Source organism: Ambystoma mexicanum, chromosome 7p (assembly GCF_040938575.1).
Source record: "Ambystoma mexicanum isolate Mex_15411 chromosome 7p, UKY_AmexF1_1, whole genome shotgun sequence".
Classification (NCBI taxonomy): domain Eukaryota; kingdom Metazoa; phylum Chordata; class Amphibia; order Caudata; family Ambystomatidae; genus Ambystoma; species Ambystoma mexicanum.
Genome location: NC_090939.1, coordinates 347713870 through 347740337, shown reverse-complemented (window position 1 = coordinate 347740337; position 26468 = coordinate 347713870).

Sequence of the window (26468 nt, the reverse complement as noted above, 5' to 3'; positions counted from 1 at the left end):
ATATAAGGAATTGCTCATAGCCGTGGGTAGCATAGCTAAGGCTATGAAAAAAGTGATTAAAAAGAAAATGTTTATGTTATTATATGTCGCCATATGTATGTAATACATCACATTTAAAATGACTGTTTTGAAGTATACTGAGAGTAGTATTTCAGCACATTTCGAGTACAGCTTGGATGCAATCAAGGAACACTGCATTTCCTTCACCAGTTAGGTGTACTCCGTCAGGTTTATACAGATTAGTCAGGGAGAACTGTGTGTTCTTGTTAGATATCCATAATTGTTTTTGGTCTCTCATGGAAGCTGAAGCCACCTTATTTCTACATGACTTTTTAATTTTAGAATGAATCTGGTGGTCCACTTCCATTTTTGCCTCTAAGTCAGATTGGAAAAGATAAAGATGGGGTTAGGAAAAAGTTGCAATAGTTTTTTCAAGTCGTGTTTCATCATTAAATCAAGGGACATATGTTGTACATTACCCAAATAATTGCCTCCACAATTAATCAGTATGACAGCTGGCTGCCCTGTACTTTTCAGACTGAACAATTTAGGGAAAACTTGGGTCCATTTAATTCTAAATCAGTCAAAACCAGGTCCATGTTAATAGTTTTTCACAAAATGTTAGTAACCAAAAGAGCCAACTATCTCTATTCAGACACACAGTTTTACAACCAGACCTGATATCTGTTCTCCTCAGTTTTTATCAAAATGATTACTTTTTTGAATTTGTACTAATAGTAGAAGTGGGAAATGCATGACTTGGGTGTTTTGGTGTTTGCAATTGGTTGGTGTTTCTGTTGGAATTGAGTATTGGACTGCAATAGGTTGCAGCGAAAATGTATCGACCATTTGGCAGTTTGTTTTCCAGAGACCTGTTGTGCTTTTTATTTTTGAAAAGCATGATGGTCACCATTTTCTAGACTTTTGTCATTCTGATTGCATAACCCATACTGCACAGATGCTGGATCTGTGGCTGTTGTGAACATGTGTGCATTCTTTGGAAGAGTTGAAGGTGAGTGATAGTACATTTTTTATATATTTGATACTTTAGTTGAACTGTTGTTTCTATAAGATATATTAAGAAGCTTTTTGTTTTCTGAGTTGGTAATGTTTATAACTTTGATTTTTAAAACAGGGCTTCTCTGGTTTACTTGTGTGTTTTAAGGAGAGTGATCAAGCAGCAGTCCATGTTAAGCTATAGTTATCTGTGAATATTTCTGGTATTTATAAGTTGTTTCTCACTGTTTTGCAGAAGGTTTTATTTAATACAATGCTGGTAATGGGGCTTTTGGAAGTTATTTTGTGTACCTTGCTGTAATTGTTATAAATACTGTAGTAGTGCTGCATATATAATAAAAGTGTGACAAGATCTGCTGGTAGTTGTTGATTAGGAAACAAAATGGATTTCAGTTTGAAAAAGTAGGCTGTACACTGAGATACATGGTATAGAAACATTAAGTATATATGCTCCAATGAACATTTAAAACAAAATATCACAGAGTGGAAATGTCATTTATTTTTACAATGACTTTGGTGTTTTTATAAGTGTTTTGTGTGATAATTCTGAAAATTAGTGTGTTTTAAAAATAGTTTTCATGCTGCAATGTATGTTACTGTACGGTTAGATAGAACAAAGATTGCATTCATTTGTTCTTTGTTGTTGTTTTGCTAAGCCCAGTGCTTATATTGCACACTTCCCTCACATAGAAAGTATATATCATTGGTCCTAGCAGTTAAATCTGCACTCATAAAAAAACATAGGAATGGGCTCAGTAGTGCAAGCTACCCTTGTAAATGAGACACAGAATCCTTTTTTACAAAGTGCAATATGCCCCAGAAAAAAAAAAAAGAAAGAAAAAAAAACAAGCACAGTACTCTCCTCATGTAGCATAGAAACAATGTTTTAAGACATTCCCTAAAATAGAAAAGAGCTGTATGGAGTACACTGGTGTAAGGTAAACTTCCCTGAACACAGACTTTATGAGCGTGAGCCATGGAAATGCAAGCATTCATCATATAGAATAGATTTTCATTATATGGTAGCAAATGCGTTCTTCATGTTGTCAATCACCAGGGTAATCCATGCTGTCTCTTTCTCAAGAGTATATATCCGTTTTCCTGCCCCTGACCCCAAAGGAGGGAAAGCTATACATCAAATTATCTCTGTCCATGCTCTGCCATGGTACATACTGTGCTCCACCTGGCCTTTCTGTAACAGGGAAACTGTGTTTGTGGCTTGAGGCAGCCCTGCCCTTTGCAGTGCTAGCTACCACCATCCTACCTAACCTGTTCTGGAGGGTCCAGTCCCTACCGCTACCCCAATCTACCTTCCTTCCTCTCTCTTTCTCTTTTCCGTTTTCTCCTCTCTTCCCTGTCCTACTCTCTGTATTCGTCACATTACCCTTTGTCCCAAATCTCCCCTCTGTCAGGCCCTGCTCCTCTATCCTCGTTGGTGTCCTTGGGGTCCACTTCAGTTGCATAGCCCACCCTCATGTGCTTTAGAGTAAAATGCAGTGCATACTATGAAAGAGGGATCTGATGTGCCTGTATGTCTTCCTCCTGGAAGATCTGAGAGTTGCCCTAAGGTGTAATTGAAGTGCGATGCATTGGCCACCCTCTGAGACCATATGTGTGCAGTACCTGGACCACTATCAGGATTCTTATAATGTGCCAGTTACCGGAATACAATCTTGAGTCCTCCGTATGCGGTTGATGACACCCAAAGTGGGGATTTGAGGTGGCAGATCACTGAAGAAGGATAGACGAGGCAGGTAGCTGAGAGAGGGACATGTAAGAGGTAGTGTGCGGGGGGGAGACACAGCTGGAAGCAGCTAGTGTGCAATGGGTGATCAGGATGTGGGAGAGAACAGCTAGGATTTGAGGGCTTGCCTAAATGCCAGGTGATCCTTTATGAGACTGGGTGAGTTGGGAGGGAGTTCCAGAAGGTGGGTGCAAGGACAGAGAAACAGGTACCTCCAAGTCTGGATAACTTGTAAGGGGGGGCTACCAGGAGGTGTGTAGAGCCTGATCTGAGTAGTTTAGGTTCTCCTTGAGCCAACTGCAAGAGTAAATACGCCCCGATAGAGGGTTATGTGGGAATGGGAGTTTTGGCGCTCACTTTAGCCTAATTAGTATATTGTGTGCTCTGTAGGACTCATAAGCAACAGAAAAAACAGGGCACCACTACTTCACATCAGAAAGCAAATTATCAGAAGGCTGGAATATTGTTCGGGTGAGTTTCATAATGCTGAAGTAAGTGATGGGCTAAGGTGCCAAGATAGAAACTTTGGGGCTCAAGTCATGGAAAAGTTGGCATTTATCTCGCAAAGCCTGCATGCCAAGACCTACTCTGCCTGAGCCTGAACGCAGACATTTTTCTGCATGCTCCGCGTATTCACAGATTGTTTGTGCACATTAACCGTATGTGCAAGCCATTGCCGGAACGCCCACGACATGCCCCCACCCAAATCTAAAACATCCAAAAAATAATGACATCTGCGTGCTCCCGGTGCACATAAATGCACCCTCTAAACAGTGCCTGGGGTCCCAGCAAGCAGGCCTTCACCATGGGGACCCTCCGTAGGGTCCCCCACAGCTGTCAACTGCACCCTGACAACATGCGTAGGATTCTTCGTAACTTGGCTAAAACTCGGAAATCCTGCATGCAAACCCCTGTAATCTGTTCCTGCACCCCGCTACACTGTATATGCTCAACCCTAAATTAGATTGGAACACAGACTGCGTACACCCACCCCCAAATCCAACAGTCTCAGGAGGATAGCTCAGCGGCAACTTGCTTTCCTTGGAAACAAGATGACATGGAGCAACACAGCTTCGATCCCCTGGTACACGCTTAGAAACCTCTGGGTATTAAGCACATTATAAATAACCTATCATATCATATTTTAGTCAAGTGGCACAGCGAGTAGAGCGCTCGCTTTGACATCTGTGCAGAGCCTGCTAACACAGGTTCAAATCCCGGCGGGGCCAAACTCAGCCTTTCATCTTTCCGAGGTTGATAAATGAGCACCACACACCGTGGGTAATAATAAGCAGCGCTCAGATACCTGAGGGTTCGTAGCGCTATATAAATGCCAAATTATTATTATTATTATCATATCATATCATATCATGCAACCCCACCTCTGTGCAGTGATTCCTATGCACAAGTGCCTTTACGCCTGCCTTTGGGTGGCGGACGTTATGAGGGCTTTACGTGGCCATATCCCTTCCGAGAGGCTGCATGGGTGGGTGCATGAATACGTGTCAGTTCACGGAATTGTGGGTGTGCGAAGGGCTGTCCCTTGTAACGCCCACTTTTTAAAATTTTCTTCCCCATTTTCTGTCTTCCGCCTCCTTCCATCCCTCTACTGAAGCAATGCCGACGCTCTGTGTGGTGTCTCACGCAAGGCCCTAGTCCGCTCGCAGGGACATGCTGGGCCACCACGAAATCCACACAAGTCCCCGGATAATCCTGAGCATTTGATTCCATGAATCACCAAAAGGGATTTTGCATGCAGTTTGGCGCACAAGTTCCCTATTTCCAATGCACATGATTCCATGAATCGGGCCCTTGATATGAGACATAAACATCATAATGGGTAAAAGTGAGCAAGTGTTCAAAAAAGCCCAAATGAAAGATTGGATAACATGCAAAGATAGGCATTTGAATGTGATACAAACAGCATACATGTGCATATAGCAAGCACAGGTTATAATGGGCACATAGTGAGAGCGAGTTAAAATATCCATATGCTACAAAAACAGGATAAAGCATGTGTGTCCTTAGAATTTTGTCCAAGACAAAAGATGCTGAGTGAGCATATCCCTGGTATTACATTACGAGAGTGGTATTTTGGTGCAGGCACCCAGTTATTTATTATTGTGGCATGACATTTTTTTACTGAACATCTACGATAAAGCAAGCGTAATAATTTTTGTTACGTGCCTAGAACCAGTTTGGACATGTTTTCTTATTGTGGCTTGGCAGTTTCAATGGCCAATAGAACAGGAGTATGTTTTAACATGGTGGTTCTGCAAAAAATGGCAGATCAAGCATTGCCATGATTTTCCATAGTACATGTACAGGAATTATGTGCAATGCAAACAGAATGATGTTCTTATATGGCAATACTGGCATATATTGGAGGAGCCAGCATGGAAATGAATTGAGACAGCCAGCAAGTAACGTTTTTTTTAGTGGCATTTATTGTGTGGAAAGGCATGAATAATAATAATAATTTTGTAATGTGATACAGATTGAAAGTAAATTCAAACTTTACACATAATACAAATTACATACACTAACATTAACTCATTAAAAGAAACAAATCAGCAGTTGTCATATACAGAAGAAAATATGTCGTAACGCAACATTTTTCTTTAGAATATTTACAACCTAAGTGAAAACAAAATACTCAGATAAAAACAAATGTGTGTAGCTTATAGTCTTTGCCTACACATCAGCACAATCTATACGCAAGCAATACACATCTCAACAAAAGGCACCCTGCCTTGGATTAATAATAAAGGTACAAAAGGTATGAAACCCCTGCCTGATCAGAGTGTCACAAGCAATCTTTAACCCACCATAATGAGATGTTTCAGATCAAGGAGCCCAGGTCTTTTTCAATCAGCTGCCACACATTATACAATGCAATAATCAAATGCATGTTGCAGGTGTTAGTGCAATACAGCCAGAATGAAGTTTCACAAATGGTTAGTGGATCGTGTACAAATTCCCCAAGATATTTAGAGATTGAACACTCCAGAGTGGAACACTCAGTCAACAAGTGCTTGGCTGTCTCCAAACATTCAGGAGATTTGCACAAGCGACAAACTCGCTCACTGCCAGGGATCTTTTCCCTGGCTCCTATGTTATACAGGGTGGGTAATTGCTCCAGACGGAACAAAATAATGAAACGTCTGAGCCTTTTGGTGGGGCAGAGATACAGATATGCTTGTGGTTGCATAAAATTCTAAAGTCTATATTTTACAAAATGGAAAGTCTTTAGGCTGCTCAGGTGTCACCCCTCTGTGCATCCAGCCTATATCCATGAGAAATGTGGTCATATCTTTCAGGAAGGGAGAAGTGGTGTGTTTTTTGTTCACTTCTTGATGGATCACAGCCAGTAACGGATTGGAAGGACTGCCCTTTATTTTAAGATAGAATCCTGCCCTCCTTTTGAGTACCAATGCTTTGAGTGAGGGGAGGCCCAATTCAAGCCTAATCAGGGCCACTGGGATACTTGGATGTAATCCCAGTATCCAGACCCAGAATGTACCTTCTATCACTTGCATCCAGGCAAGATCGAAAGAGAGAAGAGACTCAAGGACGTAGGGGATCATGGGCGCAAACACTTGGATTTATAGGTGTCTAGTCCCCCACAAGGTAAAGCCGCCCTGCTTATTTGTGAACGAAGATATTAATGCTATTACTTGCATCGCCCTGGTTATACGTCCTTGCCGGCACATGGGATAATCGCCCAACTGCTCAATTTCTACTCCAAGATACCGATAGGAAGGAGCGTAAAGTATAAGGTTATTATGTACCCGCAAATTGACTCGGGATGCTCTTTTCCTAGTGAATCTGAGTACCTTTGTCTTATCTAGGTTTATAGTCAAGCCATTGTTCTTAGCGTAATCCCATAAGGTGAACGCAGAGCGCCTAAGTCTAGCTATGGTATTGTCAAATACAACCCGATCATCAGCATATGCTAGGACAGTGCAAGGTGCCTCACCAATTTTTGGAGGGCAGTTGTTAGCCTCGGCAAGTGCTGCAGGGATGTCATATACATAAAGATTGTAAATAAGGGGTGCAGTTACGCATCCCTGCTTTACCCCCCTATTCTGGATCACCTGTCTAGTCATACTGCCTTCCTGATTTAATCTGAGGCACGCAGAGGTATTATGATGCAGCTGTCTTAGATAGTAGAAAAGACCAGGTGGGCAGCCCATTGTTTCCATCTTAATCCATAGCCTTGCTCTAGGGATAGAATCAAAGGCAGCCTTGAAGTCGATATATAAGGCATAAAGCGGGGGCTGCCCCTTGCTAAGTGCCTGTTTGCGAAGCATATCCATCACCCAAAGATTGTGAGAGGTGGAAAAATCTCTCCGGAAACCACTAAGTATGTGGAATCTGCTAAGTATGTTGGTCTGTTCCACCCACTTCTGCAGCTCACTAAGCAGTAATGCGGCAAAGAGTTTGCCAGTGATGTCAAGCATGGAGAGGAGCATGTAGTTGTTAGGGTCTATGTGGCTACCTTTTTTGAACACAGGGACGAGAATAGCCGTTTGCCAGGAGCGGGGAATAGTCCCCTGAGCTAAGATCTTTTTGAAAAGAATAGAAAAGAGGTGTGCCCAAAATGCAGAGTAGTTCTTAATTACTGTATTAGCCAGCCCGTTAGGGCCGGGGGCTCTAGAGGCCTTAAGGGTGACTATTTTTTTGTGAATGGCCTCCGCTGAAACGTCAAACGGCGGGGGGAAGGGAGCCTTCACTTGAGATATACTAGGAGCCTCCGCCTCTCCAGAGTTACGACCTAATAGAAATTTTATCCATACTTCTTCACCAATAGGGTTGGCTAATGGTCCATTTACCTTCCCTCTATTCTCGTTTAGGAGTGACCATATACTACAAGACTTTCTGGAGCAGATGGTTTGTACGAGCCTTTGATATCTGTTGTTCCTCTCTGACATTTTTATGCTCTTAATGCAGGCTCTTTATCTGTTTTTAGCTTTTCTAACTTTCTCATAGTAGGCGGCTCCCACTAAGTTCATGTTCTTAAAACCCTGAATCTCAGCTCTGTGTCCTCTCTTGGCCTCCCGGATTTCCTTGTTATAGGGGAGATTTCTGCCCCCCAGCTTTAGCATGTACCTCGTATTTATAGTGGCATGTAGGCCAGAAAATCCCCAAATCCAGTCTTCTATGTCATTTACAGTCATGAGATCGAAGTGAGAAAGACCCCATAAAGTGGCGGGTTTAAGAGCTTCAGTGGCCGCTCTTATGTTCTTCACTGACCAAACTATTCTAGTGCCAGAGCAGTTGGTTTGAATACTGCCAATATTAGAATGTGAGGTGGAAGTGGAAGGGAGGCGGAGTGAGCAAAGAAACAACGCATGGTCGCTCCATTTATTGGGCATTACACTCATGTCAGCGACTCTGGACTGCAACTCGGGGCACATAAATATGTAGTCCAGGGTACTGAAAGAAGAGCCATTAGTCCAATTGTGTTTCCCAGGCCAATCTCCCAGTGTGCGACCATTAATCATGGTAAGATCCCATGAGTCGAAAAGTTGCAGCCAACCTAAACCTTCTCTCTCCCTTCTTCCATGGGTCATCAGGCATCTTGCAATGAGGTTGGGATTAGGAGATACAAGGAGGTCACCTGTCATATGGCAATTAAAATCCCCCATAACCACTACCGCAATGTTGCCAGGCCTCAGTGACCAAGACGACAATAGATCCTGAATTGCTTCTTGTAAAGGTTCTCTTGCCACAGCACCAGGGGGGTTATAGAGGTTAATCAATAGAAATCTACACAGACCACCTTCATTTAGGTAATCAACCTCTATCACCAACAGATAGTCCTCAGCTTTGCACTGTATCTTTCATGAGATGACCGTATTAACCACCCCTGTAAGTAAACCCCCAAAAGGGCGACCCTTGTCACCCCTTTTGGCAAGTGACTGATTGTTAACAAAACCATCAAGTAATAGGGGGGTCCAATGACCAAGTTTCTTGGAGACAGATACAGCTGTGTTTGGACAATAAATCCACTGAGCCCTCTGGCCTCAAAAGATGTGCAAGGCCTTGCCAATTCCAAGAAATTAAAGAGAAACATCAGTGGTTCTGTAGTACTCGTGGGAGGGATTCCAAAAGTGATTTGAGAGCTTGTTGTATTTCAACCAGGGCAGAGTTTTCCGTTGCCACAGACTTGGGCTCATTGGCTGGGGGAGCAGATGTATGCATGACCTCAAGTTCGTCGTGTGGATCCCTCTCCTGCGGATCTACATCATTGTCAATGTCAACTGCACTCAGTTCCTCTTTGAAGTTTCTAATTAGTTGTGCAGAGGCCAAAAAAGTACAATGTATGGCCGAGACATGTGAATTAGGCACCTGCAGGGGTTCAATGAACAAGAAATCCTCGGATTTCAGAACTCGAAGTTGAGGGATGTAATGAAGTCTAGTTAAGAACTCAGGACGTGACAGCCAGGGATTTTTTCCACTAGGATAAAGATTCTTAATAAAGCAAATGCGGTTCTCCTTGCACTCCTCCGCTAAGCTTTTTTGGCCGTGCCATGTAGGCTCTGGTAGTTCTCCCACTGCCCCCGTCCCAGAGAGTTCTTCAGGACATAATGGAGTACTGAGATCAAGGTCTTGCTCAGGGTCCACCAGCGAGGCTTCATCTAGGTCTACAACAATGGACTTCTCTCCTGGAACTAGCCAGTCTGAGAGGGGACCCTTTATCGTTGCCGCTCGGGCCACCGCTCGCGCAAGTCTTTTCCTAGCTTTTTTCGAGCGAGTTTCTGGGGCACGCCGTCGGCCAGCAGTAGGAAGTGGGGCACTCATTGTAGCTTTCTTATTTTTAAGTGCCTTCTTGGCCATTCTACGTTGTTTCCGTGATGGAGGAGCCTGAGAACTTAGTCCAAGCTCCTGATCCTCTACGCACACTGCTGGTGCATTCCCCTCTTGGTTGCTCCCATGAGGCGTAGCATCTTTAGCAGCTTCCTCAGGAGTAATTTCCTGTTTCTCCGGCTCTTCCACTATGTGTACAGCATCAGATCGATTCTCTTCCGCATCGTCTCGAGGGAAATCCTTAAGATGTAGCACCATGGTAATGGTGTTGGTGTTTGTCAAAATGCGTAATGACAATTGCAAAAGTATTTTAAGTGCAAATTGAAGGGAGGCCACCGAAGATTGAAGCTCGGCTATCGCAGTTAAACTTGGATGTGGACTATTGTCATCCTCAACCTCATTTTCAGGTCCATCCTCCATGGAGGCCATCGCTAGATTTGGAGAAGCAGACAGGCGACCGTGACTACCCTCGGGATTATGCACACCCGAAGGAGTGCTGATGTTTTCCTTAGGAGATGTTAGGCTGCTAGAAACCCTCTGGGGAATCTTGACGACATTCCTCTCTGTATGTCTAAACAAAGGTCAAGCAATGAATTGTTGTCTATGTCGTTAAATTTAGTGGTGTTTAGAGAAATATTACCACTTAAGCCTGGAACAGCCGTTTCCTCATTGATGGTAGAGTTTATTGTAGGGGGAGGGTTCACAGCAAAGAAATCTGTAATGGCTCCTTGCGCAACCGGTAAGGAATTTTTTACGTTCTTCTTGCGTTTGTCGCCTTTCTTGTTGTTCTCCTTACATTCCTTCACAGGTTTTGCCTTGTTTCTCCGTAAATTGTAAATCGAATGGGGAGCTCTTTTCCCCCGCTACATAACTGCAGAGTGGCTACCCTAGCCGTTGAGAGTTACTTTATCTAAATCCTGCCTCACTGGCAAAGATAATACTCAGCACAGTGATTGGAGAGGAAGTTGGTCCCAACAATCACTCCCACAGTGGTTCTTCACACTAGGGAGTCCTGGTGTTATACAGAGTTTACGTTCTAGCAGCCCGGGTCAAAGGCAAATGCCCACAGTCTTCGGGCCGTAAAACACTGTTCCGGTTCTCTGCCGGTACCCCCTAAGTGTGAAGGTGTGCTGGAGGCACCAAGGTATGGTAGATTACGCCCCTGGGTAGATATTCACATCCCCTACTGCTCCCTGCTCGCCCCTTCCTCCTATGGGCAGACAGGGAAACAGGCTGCCAAACGCTATGTCTGCGTTCCTAAATGTGAAGCCGCACCACGCCTACTGAGGCCGCTTCCGACCACAGTGATCCAGACACCTCGCCTTTATGACCGCCTAAATGGCCACAGCTGTGCACTGCACACGCAGCTAGGCCAAGGGGGAATGGACCATCCACCCCTTCACCACGGGAGGTAAAGCTCCAAGTCTCCCAGAGCTAACCGAGAGCACGACCCGGAGCACTCCAAGCACACAAGCTCAAGCTCACCACAACCAGCGACTCCTTTAGTAGCGGGCACAGCACACGCAATGGGAGCACTCTCTTCTCTCGTGGGGACAGGGTACAATCTTACCCTTATTGTTGCTCCAGTGGCCGTAGCCCGCTTCTACGCCAGTCGTGCTCCCTCCCCTGTTGGCTTCGGGCTATGGTCTATGAGCTAAACTGGACTGGGCTGGGTTGGGCTGTGCCCACGTCCAAGTAGCCAGCTGCAGCCCACGGATCCGCTTCAGCCGCTAACGTCCCGGAGCATCCGCCGCCCACTGCACACTCGCTCAGGGAGAGCGAGAAAACGCGGTTAGAGGAAAGAACCTCTGAACGTCGGATAACGTGAACTCAAGCCGCACCTCTCACTCTCTCGTCTCTCGTCTCGGTTCTTGGTTCTCTGCAGAGGCCGCTTCCGAGTCACAAAGCCCTCAGGCATGAAAGTGCATTGGGAAATGCTCCGGTGCATTTTTGGTGACTTGCATCTATTGGATTATTGCATGAGTTACCCATCAAAACTGATTGCAAACTGTCTGGCCTTTTACCCAATTTTTCATAGAAAGTGTGCTGTATAATGCAACATTTTAACCTAGTATTCAAAACATGTTCTTGTGGAGGGAGATCGCCTGACCCACCAAGCCCATTTTCATTGGTTCAGGCTCCCTCTCTATGCTCGGTCACAATTGCATACCTGTGTCAAATATTTACACCCTCCAATAAAACTCCCCTGTCAACACTGGTGGCTGGCATATTTGGGGACCTGGTAGCCCCCTCTTCTTTCTACACTGGGTGAAACATTTAAGCTTTGATTAGAATTTTATTTTTACATCTTTCACCTGGAGAAGTGCATGCCCCTGCAACAGCATGATCATCATAGCCATTACACACACATGGTGGTCTGGGCTGGCCCAGAGTGTGACGTGCGCCATGCTTTGTTAAGGAATTTGAGAGGGGACCCTCAGCATGGCTCGGAGGGGAACTCCCAGATTTTGATCTACGCCACTGTCACAGTGACAAATTCCAAGCGCAGTTAATTTTACATTTAGAACATACATGAGTGGCATAATGCAGTAGCTCATATGGTGAGAAAGACATTGGGCACGGTGAAGGTAACAACATATGTGGATGATTAGCTAATGTTTTCACTACACAACGATCTCCCCCACTGGTGGCCACAATAGTGAACCAGAAAGGTCATCACAGATGCAGCATGCTGCCTATCAATATGTCACTTGTGCGTGAAAGGGTTTGATGGCAAGACCCACTTATGCAACAGACCAGAGCCTCTGGCAGAGCTTTTTGAGGTTCAATCTTGGTTTTGGCATCTAAACACTGGGAATCTCTTCTAGAAGGCAGTCACAATTCCAGCCTCTATTTGTCTTGATAATTGTTCTATTTTTTCCCTTTCCCCTCCCCTAAGGATTTAGATAACTTTGTGGGTGTAGTATAATTTTCCTTAACGTAAAAGTAAACATAAAGATGTGGGATCATATGAAACAGGTGGTGGCGGAGCAGCTACGTTTTTAGCAGCTATCCTTGGGTTTTATGGCAGAGGAAAAATATTCCAATGCCGTTTCTGCTCTCTGCATGGGGAGGAAAATGCATGCTGCATGCTTTGTACTTGATATTTATCTTGTGTCGACCCATTTTTTCAGGGACTGTTCCCTTGCCTCTGATATGTTTGATGTGCGTACAAGATCTGCTCCCATTTCAGCCATTCATACAGTGTCAGAAATGCTTTTTGAGTATTGCAGGTGCTGCAACTAAAGAAACCTTCAGTGTTGAATTTGCATAGTAATATGGATGGAAATTCCCAGATGTGGGTCCCGAGTCTGCTCTGCTCAGACCCCCCAAGCTACACCAACAGTTGTCTGGGTTAGCTTGTTGTATCATGCAGAGGAGATGTAATCTAGCAGTTTGGACCGGACTGCACTCTTCATGCCTAAAGTGTGATACTTGCTCTACACATTCTTTTTCTAATTTCAATTGTTATTCTTCAACACCAAAAACATTACATATAACTGCACTAAACAAAGTTTAACATACCTTTTTTGGTTATTATTATTATTATTATACTACACCTGCTCCCCTGTTAATATTGTGGCAACTCAATAGGCATCATGTCTCAAGCTGCCAGGCAATTTTGTCCATGTGCCTGCTCTATGCAACATGAACTCCAGAAGCCACAGACCATGATCTGTTACCTTGAATCGTTTGTGCCATTTGTGTGTGTGTACCACACAGATTCTGCAGGAATAGGAGTCACTCACTTTCAGTGTACACTTTCGCTTATGATGGTGGCATGTTTTACGAGGGTCCTAGGAATGATTTCCCCCTTTCTTTCCCTAATTTGCATTTGATGTGCTGGATACGGTCATAGACCTCCTTGTGCCAGTGCCATGGATTGGTTAGGAGCTCTGCTGTTTCCAGTGACAGAAACTGCACTTATCGTTTTCAGCCTCTGATGGAAACCCCACACCTCCTTTCAGACATCTTAAAATGATCACAGGTTCTAGGGGAAGTTGGTAAATATGGGACATTCTCCCAGCTCATTTACCTTCAGGGATAATCCTGGATCTGCATTTCAGCCTTACTGGGCGTAGTGCCTCCCTTTCCTTCCTCTCTAACCTGCATGTTGCTGCACTTTCCTTTCCTCTTCCTTCACCCTCTCACACAAAAGAGTTGTTTTCTTTTCTCCTTCACCACAGCTGCATTCTACTCCTTCCTCCTCTCCTCCACTTGATGATACTCTTTATTCAATGAAAGTTGGGGTATCATGTTGACGATAACCTACGCAAATAGGAACCAATACTGGAGATAGAGTCAGTCCCGGGACATTGTAGCTTTGCAATAGCTTGAGTGTGCCTGGGAATGATTACTCAGTTTTAGAGCAGGTAAAGTGATGGACTATAGAAAACCACGGACAATGACACTACCAAGTAAAGTCTAGTGCCACCATATTTAATATCATGCATTCACATATACTTTCTGCATGACTCACGGATGGGAAAGAGTGGATAGAGTAAACTGGAGTGAGTTCAAGAGGGTTAGGGGAGCCCCTTAGCAGGACAGGAAGTGGAGCTGATTAGTGATTTGAACCATTTGATAGATGGTATTCATTTGTTATCTGCTGAAGGGCATTGCAGTGCAGTGGGCCAATAAGGAGAAGGAGCAGAAAGAACCAGGAGGAGGCACAGGGTGGAGAGGTGTTGGTGTACAGGAATGGAGGAGCATCTGGATTGCTTGTCAAGAGCACATGTAGTAAATTTACGAACTGTGCTAAGGGAATACTAGGAGTAGAGGGGACGGCCAATGCGTGTACTCAAGCAGTAATCACATTCTTTCAACAAGAGAAAACAGATCAGCATTTTATCAAAGTGATGTGTGGGGTGCACAGGGATTTTTATGATGTTGAGGAGGATAGCACTTGCAGCCATTCCAGTAGCAGAAATGAAATCTTGGTATCAAAGATTGCTGCCACAGAGGACTTCAACCCTGCAAATATTGGGTGATGAAGTAAAGATGTGAGGAGGGAACGAGATGGGAAAGAGGAATTAACATTGGAAGCAGGGAAAATATATGGTCTTCTTTTGGAAGAGTTCAGCATCAGGCAGCGTAATGTCATCCAATGGAGGATGGCTGTGAGGCAGGTAGACTTGTTTTGAGGGATGACAGGAGTGAGGGATGGAACGGAGAAGACTATCTGTGGGTCATTAGCGAAGAATTGTTAAAGGAAGCTTGAACTGGGAGTTTTATAGCATGAGGACAAGTGGATCAAGGGCAGGTCTTTGGGGGGTGACTACAGGCATGGACATCATTTGACCAAAATGCCAGTTGTAGCGGACGTGACATGACATGACCCATGAGCTCTGATGACATCAACGGAAGTGATGTCATTTGACACACCACAAAGCAAAATCACGAGAAGCGATGAAACACAATCTTTCAACCATTGACAAAACAGGAGGTGGCATCACATAGAATGGTTCCTATGCACACTATGAAAAATATGGTTACGATATCACTGTAATGTGATATACATTTCATACAAGAATGGATCACCATATGTATTGTTAATATCAATGTGTATAGGCCCATATTACTGTGAATGCAAGCAGATGTCCAAGGCCAAATGATAGATTATTATATAGCACTTGCGCTTAAGCGCTTTATATAGAACAAATATACATACAATATCAGCCAACCTGTGTTGGTACTCATTTATCAACCACTGATGAAAGGCTGAGTTGGCCTCACTGGGATTGGAACCTGGAACCTGCAATCACAGACACATTGCAGCGCACGCTCAATCCACTGTGCTCGCCTGCCTGCTATAGCTATCTTAGCAGCCAGAGTAAAATGATCAGTTACATGTCTGAATGTTCTCAAAGTAAAAAAGCAAATTACACTTTGTAGTGGATACCATTACACTGATACCTGAAATTTAACAGCAGGCCAGATCATGTGCAGGTCTGGTGCAATGTTGGCAATAAATCAATCCTGCGTGGATCTACTTTACAGCCTCCAAAGGTTGGCAAAATACATACCAATGAGAAGGTTCATAACTGTGTTAAAGAATTTAGCATAGCGAGGGCATGGCATCCCGTACTCTGGACACTCGTTACCTCATAATTGTAAACGAACATCCTGAACAGAATGCCATGGAGATAGGAAAGATAGACACACTACTACAAAGCATTAATTGTGGCACAATGGGCCTCATTAGGACCCTGGCGGAGAGGGTATTACGCCAGCGTAGTGCATGGCGTACCTCTCCGCCATACTACGAGTTCCCGTAGCGCCATGGAGGTTTTCTCCGCCTGGTTTTACCAGCCGGAGAAAACCATGGCGCTACGGGACCTCGTTGTTAATTACGCCACCGTATTTATTACGGTGGCGTAATTAACTCCTTCCCCACTCCCATTATACCCTATGGGGCAAAAATGGGAATGGGGAAGGGCAGAATGGGGATTGGGGATTTACCGCTCCGCCGAGGTCGGAATGGGGCGGTAAATCCGCCAACCCCCATGGCGCTATCGGCGGCTTTCCGCCATGCTTCGCGGTGCATTTAGCACCGCGAAGTCCGCCTGGGTCGTAATGAGGCCCAATGAAATCAAGGGCCACTTTATGTGTTATGGTCAAACATTTCTACACTGTACAAAAGCTTTTAGGCACAAGGAATTTGTCAAGTGACCCAGGACACCTAGATGGAATGTCTTGTGATGATTGCAACAGAGAAAATGGCAAAAAAAAACATGCTCTAACTGCCACTTGCGAAAAGCAAAATACATAGGGCTTATCATGAGTTGGGCACAGCGGTAAAATGCAGTGGTAACGCTATTACTACTGCATTTAGCACTCTGGCAAATCTCAAGTTGGCCGGAAAGTGGAAGTTTTACCGCCAGCTTTTTGCTGTAGGTAAAAATCTCCCCTTTCTGACTGTTTTCTGGGCTATTAGCAGGGAACTAATAGTGACAAGAAAGCCCCATTGGTCCAATGGACCCAACGGGAATGGGGATTTACCTCCCCACCACAACGCAGGATCTGGTGCAAATTGCGCGGGACCGAGTTGCGGTTACGCTGATAGGGTTGGGAGATATCCTGGTGCAATTAGTGCCAGGATTTTGCCCGACTCCTGATGAGGCTCATAGTCCGAAATGGATGCTTATTCTACTCTAAATATTTTTGAGAAGTTTGTGTCTGCATTGTGAATTTGATTTTTTTAAAAACACCCCCTGAATTGTGCCTTAAATAAAACTTAAATGAGTCTAGCAATTATTGTATAGAATTTCAGAAAGACACATTATTTGTTATTTCTATTCTTTCTTATTTAGGGGGTAATTCATAGAATTTAGCGCACAAGTGGTGCATGCGGCCTGCGCACAGTGTGCGCATGTGATTTTCTGCGCCAGCCGCGTGCGCTAAAATCCATTTCCGCGCACAGCGTATTCATGGATTTCAGCTACCAAAACCAGCCGTGGTGCAGAGTGGCGCAGCGACCCTGTAGTAGCGCCAGTTACGCCCCCAAGAACGCCCCTCACGCAAGGAAAAGCCATCAAAATCCCCAATCCAGCACAAAGGGCTGCGATAACCCTGGACCAGTATACAGGGGCGCCACACAGCACACAGCAAGTGGAGAACGTGTATTCCTGGGGTGCGCGGGAAGTTTCACATGCGATTGGCCCTGTGCGAGTGGGGTACGTGCATTCCTGGGGTTCGCGGGAAGTTTCACATGCGATTGTACCTGTGTGAGTGGGGTACATGTATAACTGGGGTTCGTGGGAAGTGTCACACGCGATTGGATCCGGGTACGTGTATTTCGGGGGTGCATGGGAAGTTGCACTTGCGATTGGCCCTGTGCGAGTGGGGTACGTGTATTCCTGGGGTTCACAGGAAGTTTCACGCGCGATTGTCCTGTGCGAGTGGGGTACGTGTATAACTGGGGTTCGCAGGAAGTGTCACACGCGATTGGATCCGGGTACGTGTACTTCGGGGGTGCGCAAGAAGTCTCACACGCGATTGGATCCGGGTACGTGTATTTCGGGGGTTCGCGGGAAGTTTCACATGCGATTTGCGCTGTGCGAGTGGGGTACGTGTATTCCTGGGGTTCGCAGGAAGTTTCACATGTGATTGGCCCTGTGCGAGTGGGGTACATGTATTACTGGGGTTCACGGGAAGTTTCACACGCGATTGGCCCTGTGCGAGTGGGGTACGTGTATTCCTGGGGTTCGCGGGAAGTTTCACATGTGATTGGCCCTGTGCGAGTGGGGTACATGTATTACTGGGGTTCACGGGAAGTTTCACACGCGATTGGCCCTGTGCGAGTGAGGTATGTGTATAACGGGTTCAGAGGAAGTTTCACACGCGATGATCCCTGTGCGAGTGGAGTACGTCTATTACTGGGGTTCGCTGGAATTTTCACACGCGATTTCGCCGTCAGAGCGGGGTACGTGTATCCAGTGGGGTGTGTGGGGTGTCCCACACATGAATTGGCAGTGTGGGTCCTCCCAGGTGTGCCCTCCACCCCATTCATGGCCCCTGCAGGCAACCCACAACACAGGGGACTACCCTGCACCCCTGGGCATGCCCCCCAGCCAGCACACATGTCACCTTCCACTAGTGATCACCAACTCATGTCCCCGTGCACCCCCACCCCCCAGCAGTGAGGGGCACCTGCAAGCAGGTCCCCACTCATGTCCCACTCATGTCCCCCTGCACCCCCACCCCCCAGCAGTGAGGGGCACGTGCCACCAGGCCCCCACTCATGTCCCCCTGCACCCTGACCCTGCAGCAGTGAGGGGCACCTGCCAGCAGGCACCCACTCATGTCCCCCTGCATCCCCACCCCAGCAATGAGGGGCACCTGTCAGCAGGTCCCCACTCATGTCCCCCCTATACAAAATAAAGAAGCACAATCATGGCCCACTTCTACACCAAAAAAACACATCACGCCACCCCATTCTTGAGACGCAATGATTTCCCAATCCACCCCACACTGACATGCCTATCTCAAGACACAAACCAAAAGTCAACTATGTACATCAACACATGTCCGTCACACAGATACACTGGTTGGCATTGATTGTGTAAACTCACATTTTCACATGCATCAACCCAATGAGAGAATCCCAAACATGGAACTAAAATATGAAAATGTATTATGTACAAAAATAAATAAATGTAATGAAATCATACAAAAATAGCACACATGAATTGAAAAGCATGTGCAAAAGATGAGTGAATGAAAATTATAACCAATGCAAAAAAAATGGAAAGAAAGACAGTCCAAACTCTCCCTCCGCCAATGCAAATCCAAAGGAAAGGTAAAAAAAAAAAAGTCCATAATGAAAAAAAAAATCAAAATAATCGATGATCAAACTATTCACAATCCATTGTCCGAAAGAAAAATCTATGCATCCATGTGCAAAATCAAAAAAACATATCAAATCAATCCATTGTCCAACTATGTAAAGGGTCCATGAGCCCAACCAAACAAATGAAACCTACCTAAGAAACTACCTAAAAATAAAATCTGCAATGGCAGCGGGCTAGTCCGACGGCTCACTTCCCGATTTGAAGGGCCAGGGCATCACCGAACTCCTGCTCAATGTCCCGGTGGCGGTCCTCTTCCATGGCCCAGAGGGTTCGCAGGGACGATGACATGTAGACCTCCAGGTCCCTGCGAATTGCCTCAAGGCACTCGGACCGCCTCAGAGCCCTACGCATGGAGTTCTCTGCCCTGACCATTGAGAGCCATGCCTCTTCTGCCCGCCAGTCCTGGGTCCTCCTGCCCTCTGGCCGATGTCTGCCCCTCCGATGTTGAAGGCCCCAAGCCATCATGGCTCCCACCTTGTTGCTGCTGCTGCTGTGCCTCTGCCTGTGCCCTGGCTCTTGCTGCCTGCAGATCCTCCTCTGGCTGGGGTGCAGTTGTTGAGGTGGCCACCCCTGCTGGACGTCCGACTCCCGACTGTGGCAGGGATGTGTCCTCCACCAGCCTGGCCGCAGGGTCAGAGGCAGCTCCACAGGGTACACGGGTGATGCATGGGTGGGAAGCTGGCATGGAGGATGACTGGTGCGTATGGGGTTCTGGTGAGGAGGGGGTAGCAAGACGGTCCAGCACACGGAGGAATCCAGCACTGGTGACCCATCCCAGCAGGTCAACGCGGTCAAAGCGGCACCCGAGATGACGTGCAGTCTCTTCACGAAAAGACTGCATGTCAACTCGCATGCCCCGTTGACGCAATGCTATCCCCGCCAGGACAGGCTCAACACGGTCCCGGATAGCCACGTCTGCAGGGAGAGGAAGGCCAGTGTTGTGCGCTCATCCCCTCCCTGAAATCTGGTCTGGACATAGGCATCCCTGCTGGTGCCAGATGATGCAGTGACAGTATCAGCGACAGGATTGCACACAGGAACCTCTGCGGCAGCCTGTGCTGCTTCCTGTCCCTGGTCCTGCACTGCACCACTAGCACCAGTGGAATCCCCACCTCCAGACCCCGTGTGTGTCCCTTCCACGGCCTCCTCCTCCACCAAACCCCCACCAACCTTCATCAGTTGATGCTGCAGACAGGGAGAGATAAAACACAGGCATCAGGGCACTGTACATTGGACTAATACACACATGACAGTTGTACATGAGTGACATTGTCAAACTTCAGACACGGCATCACACTCCACGACACACATGTCATTTTTACTCACACACATGAGCATTTCCACAGCAATATTGCACCAGGCAGCACCATCCATACACACACGACAGCATGTACAGCCAAAGGTGAGCCTGACATCACATGAAACACTGGGAGTGCACTAGACAGACATGCACACACGCCACCACACTTACATGCATGTCTACATCTCCTCCAACTGTCGCAGTGATCAGATCGCCATACATGTCACATCTGACATTCAGCCTTGTACATATCAGTAACACGTGAATCCATGTTGCATCACAGTTGCACACTTGTCAAATACACACACATGCACATGTACACAGTGCAGATACATGCATTATGAACCACCATCCATGCCACAACCATGCCAATGTACATACACAGAAATTCAAACATGTGTGCTCCCACACCTGCATAAGCACAGCATGCTTACCAACACATACACCATCAATGTGTCTCACACCTGAGAGGACTCACATGTGGCAGCCTCATGCCCATGTTCATACACATCCCTACACGGCCCTACAAAAACACATGTACAGTCTGCACACAACTGGCACACCACGACACACACAGAATCCAATCACCATGCATGTACACTTACCGCTCGATTCCAGACGGGTCTGCCTCTCAAGGATCTGGACATAGAGCGCTGGGCATATGCATTCCAGAACCATCATTTGGTGGTCCGACAGCAGGCCCCGGCGCCCCTTGGCATCCACTGCCTTCGAGAGGCGCTGGGCCTTGTTGAGGGTCCTGGACCTGGAGTCCTCCCAGCGCTTCTTGACATGATGTAAGTCGCGGACTGCCACCCCCTCCGCGTTGATGGCAGTCACGATGTACATCCAGAGCCTGGTCCATCCTTCATAGACGGCGCGCAAACTTCCAAAGAGGGCATCTTACTGCCCCAGGACTTGCTCCACTAGGACACCAACCTCCCTGGCACTGAAGCTGGTGGTCCTCTGCCTCTCTGGCTGGGGGTGGCCAGTGGTGCCAGATGGTGTTGTGCCTGACATGGCAACCCTAGAGGCAGGAGTGGGTGGGCAACTGGGTCCTGGGGCTGGGCTGTGGAGAGATGGAATTCCAGTTGGGAGTCTTCGGTTCCAGCAGGGGTGGTCACAGCAACTGCACCCCTGGCTGACGTGCAGGCAGCAAATATCAGGGCACGTGGGCAGCAGGCAGTCAGGCAGCAGCAGATGGCAGGTCGGAGCGTGCTCGGGCTCTAGGGCGCAGTAAATCGGCCTTCTGGGCAAGAGCGTGGTCTTCCATGTGTTTTCGCGTGGCCAGCTTGATACGGAGTGATTTGGCATGTGAAAAATTTGCACATCAGCATGTAATTGGAGGAAAGGCCCTTATCGTGTAAGCGCATCAGCACACGTACGCGTTTTCATTGGACCAAAGTCCCTTAGCGCGTAAGCGCGTAAGTAACATTACCTGCGTGGGCGTTTCCCACAACACGGGTGCATACTGATTCAGCACGTGAGAAAACTGCACGTCACTGTGCTATTGGAGGAAAGGGCCTTAGCGCGTATGATGCGCAAGGGCGTGTCCCTCAACACCGGTGCATACTGATTCAGCACGTGAGAAAACTGCACGTCACTGTGCTATTGGAGGAAAGAGCCTTAGCGCGTATGACGCGCAAGGGCGTTTACCTCAACACAGGTGCATGTTCATCGTACATGTGCAAAAAATCTGAGTGCCAGCTCGTGTAATTGGAGGAAAGGGCCTTACTTCATAGACGTGCAAGTGACGTAGTACGTGTGGGCCGGTTTAAAAGGTACATGTAGGATGCCATTTCCTTGTACGGGCTTTTCGTGGAGAGCGAGTGAGTGAATTCTGTACTTCTTGTCGGTTCACACGCGATTACTTCACAGCGTTTCTAGTTCGTACTCATTGTTACCTCTGACAGGTTTTTTAAGATTTTTTGTTGGGCCTGTTTTCTCAAACAGCGTTCACTTCTTCTTTTATCCTTTCTCCTCAGACAGCGTACAATTCTTCTTTTGGCGGGGGTGTTGCCAATGCGCAAACGCGCATATTTTTCACATTCTTTTTCCAGGCAGACGGTGAGTCACGCACGTATTTAACAACTGTGCTTGCCCTATATGTCACGTACCCCTTCAGAGGTCATTGTAGGCTGCGTGTATTACGCATACGCTTATTTTTGTGTTTCTGGGTATTACAGCGTAGTGCGGGTTCATTATTTCACGCACGTGATCTACGAGGGGTTGCGTGCACGTTATTTTTTTATTTTGGGCTGCCTGTGCATTGCGTGACCCGTCAACTTCCCCCAGGGGTCACAGACAGCCTTGTTAGAGCACTAGGGTATGAATTCCATCTAGTACCCTACCCCAATTGCCCAGGACAATTGTTTACTGCAACTCCCATACGCACAACAACATCAGTGCCATGGTTGGGAGGCGACCAAGCGGTAAGGGAGGCAAAGGTGGCCGACCTTCAAAAGGTGGCCATGGTGGGCGCGGTAGGGGACATGGCCAGGATTTGCAGGGTGCCCCTATACCCCCATGTGTGGAGGACCAATCAGGGACACCCAAGCCTCGCCCCCATGGTTGAGGGAAACGTGGCTGACACCATCCCAGCTCAGCCCTTGTTGAACCAGCCCATTGTGGCACCTGACCTGGCACAGGATGACTCCCAGGCTGACTTGCAGGTCAGCAAGTCTAGGCCACATGTGGCAGTGCAAGTTGTTGTCACCAAGCCACGTAGATCTGGGGCAGCTATGTCATCTGCTGCCCCAAGTAGGCAGGGTGGGGAGGCTGCAGGGGCAGATGCAGCTCCATCCACCCCAGCTCTGACTCTCCCAGCCAGGACAGTGTTGGTCCAGGTCCATCAAACTGACGTTCCCCCTGCCAACATCACCCTGCAACCAATGCCTGCACCAAGACTTATGGTCATTGTGCATTCGCACACTCCCAGTCCACCTGCGCAACTGCCCCTACTGACCAGAGCAGCGTAAGCCACTCATGCTCCGCTCCACATTTGAAGAAGAGGAAGAAGGGTTCTCTGGCACAACAGGCTGAGACCCCAGACACGGCTACACACTCCGGCACGTCAAGAAAGCCTAGCTTTAACGACCCGGAACTTGATGCACTTGTGACCTATGTGTCGGCACATAGCTGCGAAATGTTGGTGACTGCAGGGTGCAAGACCACACCTGGTAAACGTAGGGCACACTGGCAGACTATCGCAGACCGCATAAGTGCCCTTGGATTTGTAAGGCGCACAAGCTGATGATTGCTACAAGTGCTGGAATGACCTGAAACGCAGAGCAAAAACAAGCTGGCCTCAAATCATGCCGCTACTCTGGTGACTGGCAGTGGGTCTCCACAAGAGGACAATGAACTCATTGAACATGAGTCTGTTGCTGGGACCTTCCTCACAGAGGAACAGATCCAAGGTGTGGGAGATCTACCTGATTACGAAGCATTGTCCGGTGAATGCCCATGCGTGTGTGTGTAATACATGTGTATGTTGTTTGGGTGACGGGTTCTGATTCAGTGGCAGATGAGGGTGTGTACTCCTGAGTGTTATGGGTCACCCATTTGCTTCCTCCCATACATTCACGTGCCTTGGATTTGGGAATGACTGTATCCCTTCTGCCCACAGTTGCCAATTAGGCACACATTAGTGCACTTTACCTTGAACTGTTATCTTGCAACTCCATAGTTCACATTTTGTAAGTGTTCATTCAGGCTGATTGTTTCCACTCTCTCCTTTTTGCTGGACATTTTTCTGCACTATTGCGACATATGTGATATGTTTCGGTCATTGTTCACAGCCCACACTGGGGTACTATTTTCACATGGTTATGTTAATGATTAGACCATTCAGGCCGATGGAGTCTTGGCCTGCAGAACATTTTAATAATGCCCTGTTTGCATGTGGAAGATGACAGGTGTTTTGTGTGATGTCAAAGGGACCAACCATTGATCAGCCCACAATGACTGTGTTATTGGACACTGGATGTGTTTCAGTGTGTGGCACATGCATATTTTGCAACACTATTCAGCATCAATCTTCGCATCATGTCGATGTGACATGGATGTGTGACATTACTCATTCGCTGACATACTGCTGTAGTTTTGTAATTTACTGTGGCTATCCTACATGACATCTGTGTGGTGGCATGTGTCATGTATGTGTATTGGACATGCCACGCACAGCCTGATGTGTGATACCAGTGCTACCCAACATGCTGCAAATGTGTTCAATATCCATATTGCTCTCCCCGGTGTCTGCCTTTCTCACTCCACTTCTAACTCTTTGACAGTGCATGCATGGCAGGGTTATAGTCATGTGGGACATATGTAATTCATGTACTGGATCTCTGGCTTGTCACAGCCTATGTGTGTGCCATTTATTGTCTTTCATGTTTTTGCAGATGATGTCACACTTGGTGCTTTTGAGGTTGAGGAGATGGTGGAGACCCAAGAGGAATCTCAGGCACGAACGGGCACCAGTGGGGGACGTGGTGTGGTGGTGGGTAAAAACCCAATGTTTCTGCAGACCATACTGTCCAAGGGTGCCTCTGGGTGCACCTCCCCTGACCTCTATTCAGGTGCTGAGTCGGATGATGAGACTTATGTGCAGTCGCAGGTAAGTGTTTCTGGCAGGGATTCTGTTCTGTCCAACCCACCTGGACCAGGGGTAGAATCCTCTATGGGGATGTCAGTGTTGGTAGATGCAGGGTCACACTCCACAGCATCTGATCCTGTTCCTGGACCAGCAGATCAGAGGGGGAATGCAGTCCTGTAGCCTCAGGCAGTGCCAGCACTGCAAGCTGCAGATCGCCTTGCCCGAAACAGGTGTGGTGCCCGTCGACATGGTGGCTGTGCCCCACCAGGCAATACTGTATGGGAAAACTCCATGTACAGTATGGCAATCCAACTGGCAGCATCAGTAGAAATGAAGGCTCAGGCAATGGAGAGGGTGGCCACTTCCATTATCCCCCCTGAAAGGCAGATGGAGCAACAACAGCAGGTAACAGACTCCATTTGCCAATCACACAGGGAAGACATGTTGGCGTCCAACAGGGACAGACGGGCGGCACTGGAGACTCTGCGCAAATCCATGTCAATTGAGTCCCAGGGCCACAGGGAAGCCCTGAGGGTAGAACTACATAACGTCAGGCAGACTCTGGTTGCACTTGAGGCTTCCAGTAATTTAAGGGCAGAACAGCAGCTGGAGCAGCTCACACGTTCGCTCTCAGCTGAGCTGCATGCAACACGTGATGAGATCCGGGCATCACGCGAGGTCATGCGTGCAGAAATGCAGGCAACCCGTGATGTGCTGCATGGGGATCTCCGCACTTTAATCCTCCAGAATCAGACCTTCCAGACCCGCATGCTTGCTGCCATGGAGGACCATACCAGGGCTTTGCGTGGGCTGCCTCCCATAGTGCCACCGCCTCCTGATGCAGCAGCAGAGGATGAGCAGAGCAACAGCAGTTCTCCCACAATGGCATAGCCGTGCAGGCCATGAGCCCAAGGAGTTTATTTTTTTTTCCGCAACATCCACGCAGGTTGGTATTGGTGTGCACCCTGTCTTTGAACCTCCTGGGTGGCCTCCCCCACCTCCCGTGGCCCCCACAAGGCCATTTTTGATTTTTTTTTTTTACAGTGTGTTACCCTGTGTGGCTCCCGTGGGCATCCACTGTATTCCAGCTGGGCACATACAGGCTTGTCCTGAGTTTGGGTTAGATGCTTGGGTTCGTGAGACACACACCCCTCCTACTTCCTGTTTCCATGGGCTTGCAAAGGGTGTGACCAAGTGACATTGAACACCGTGATGTTGGGCTCCCATGAGCTGTGTGGGCAGTCTGTAGTCAATAATGTGTAGACATCCCTAGTGGATATTGTTGTTGTATTGTACACTGCATGGTGTATTGATATGTGCTTGTGCATCCATGTCTTCCTCCTAATCTGCAGGTTCCTTCCTCATGTCTTCACAAGGCCGTCTACATTGCAGATGAAGCTCATGTTGTATGCAGTACACTGAGACATTTGCGTGGAAGGGGTCGATGTGGTGGCATATTCAGGTAGTAAGACTATGACTACTTTAACTTAGTACTGTCATGTGTTTGCTATATTTGATGTTGTGTTGCTGCATTGTATTGTTGGTAAGTATTTGGTCATGTGTTTTGTTAGATATACATTACTGGGAGCATATTGTGTGTGGGCATTTTCCATTGGGGACAGTATACTTTGTGACACTTGTGTCAGG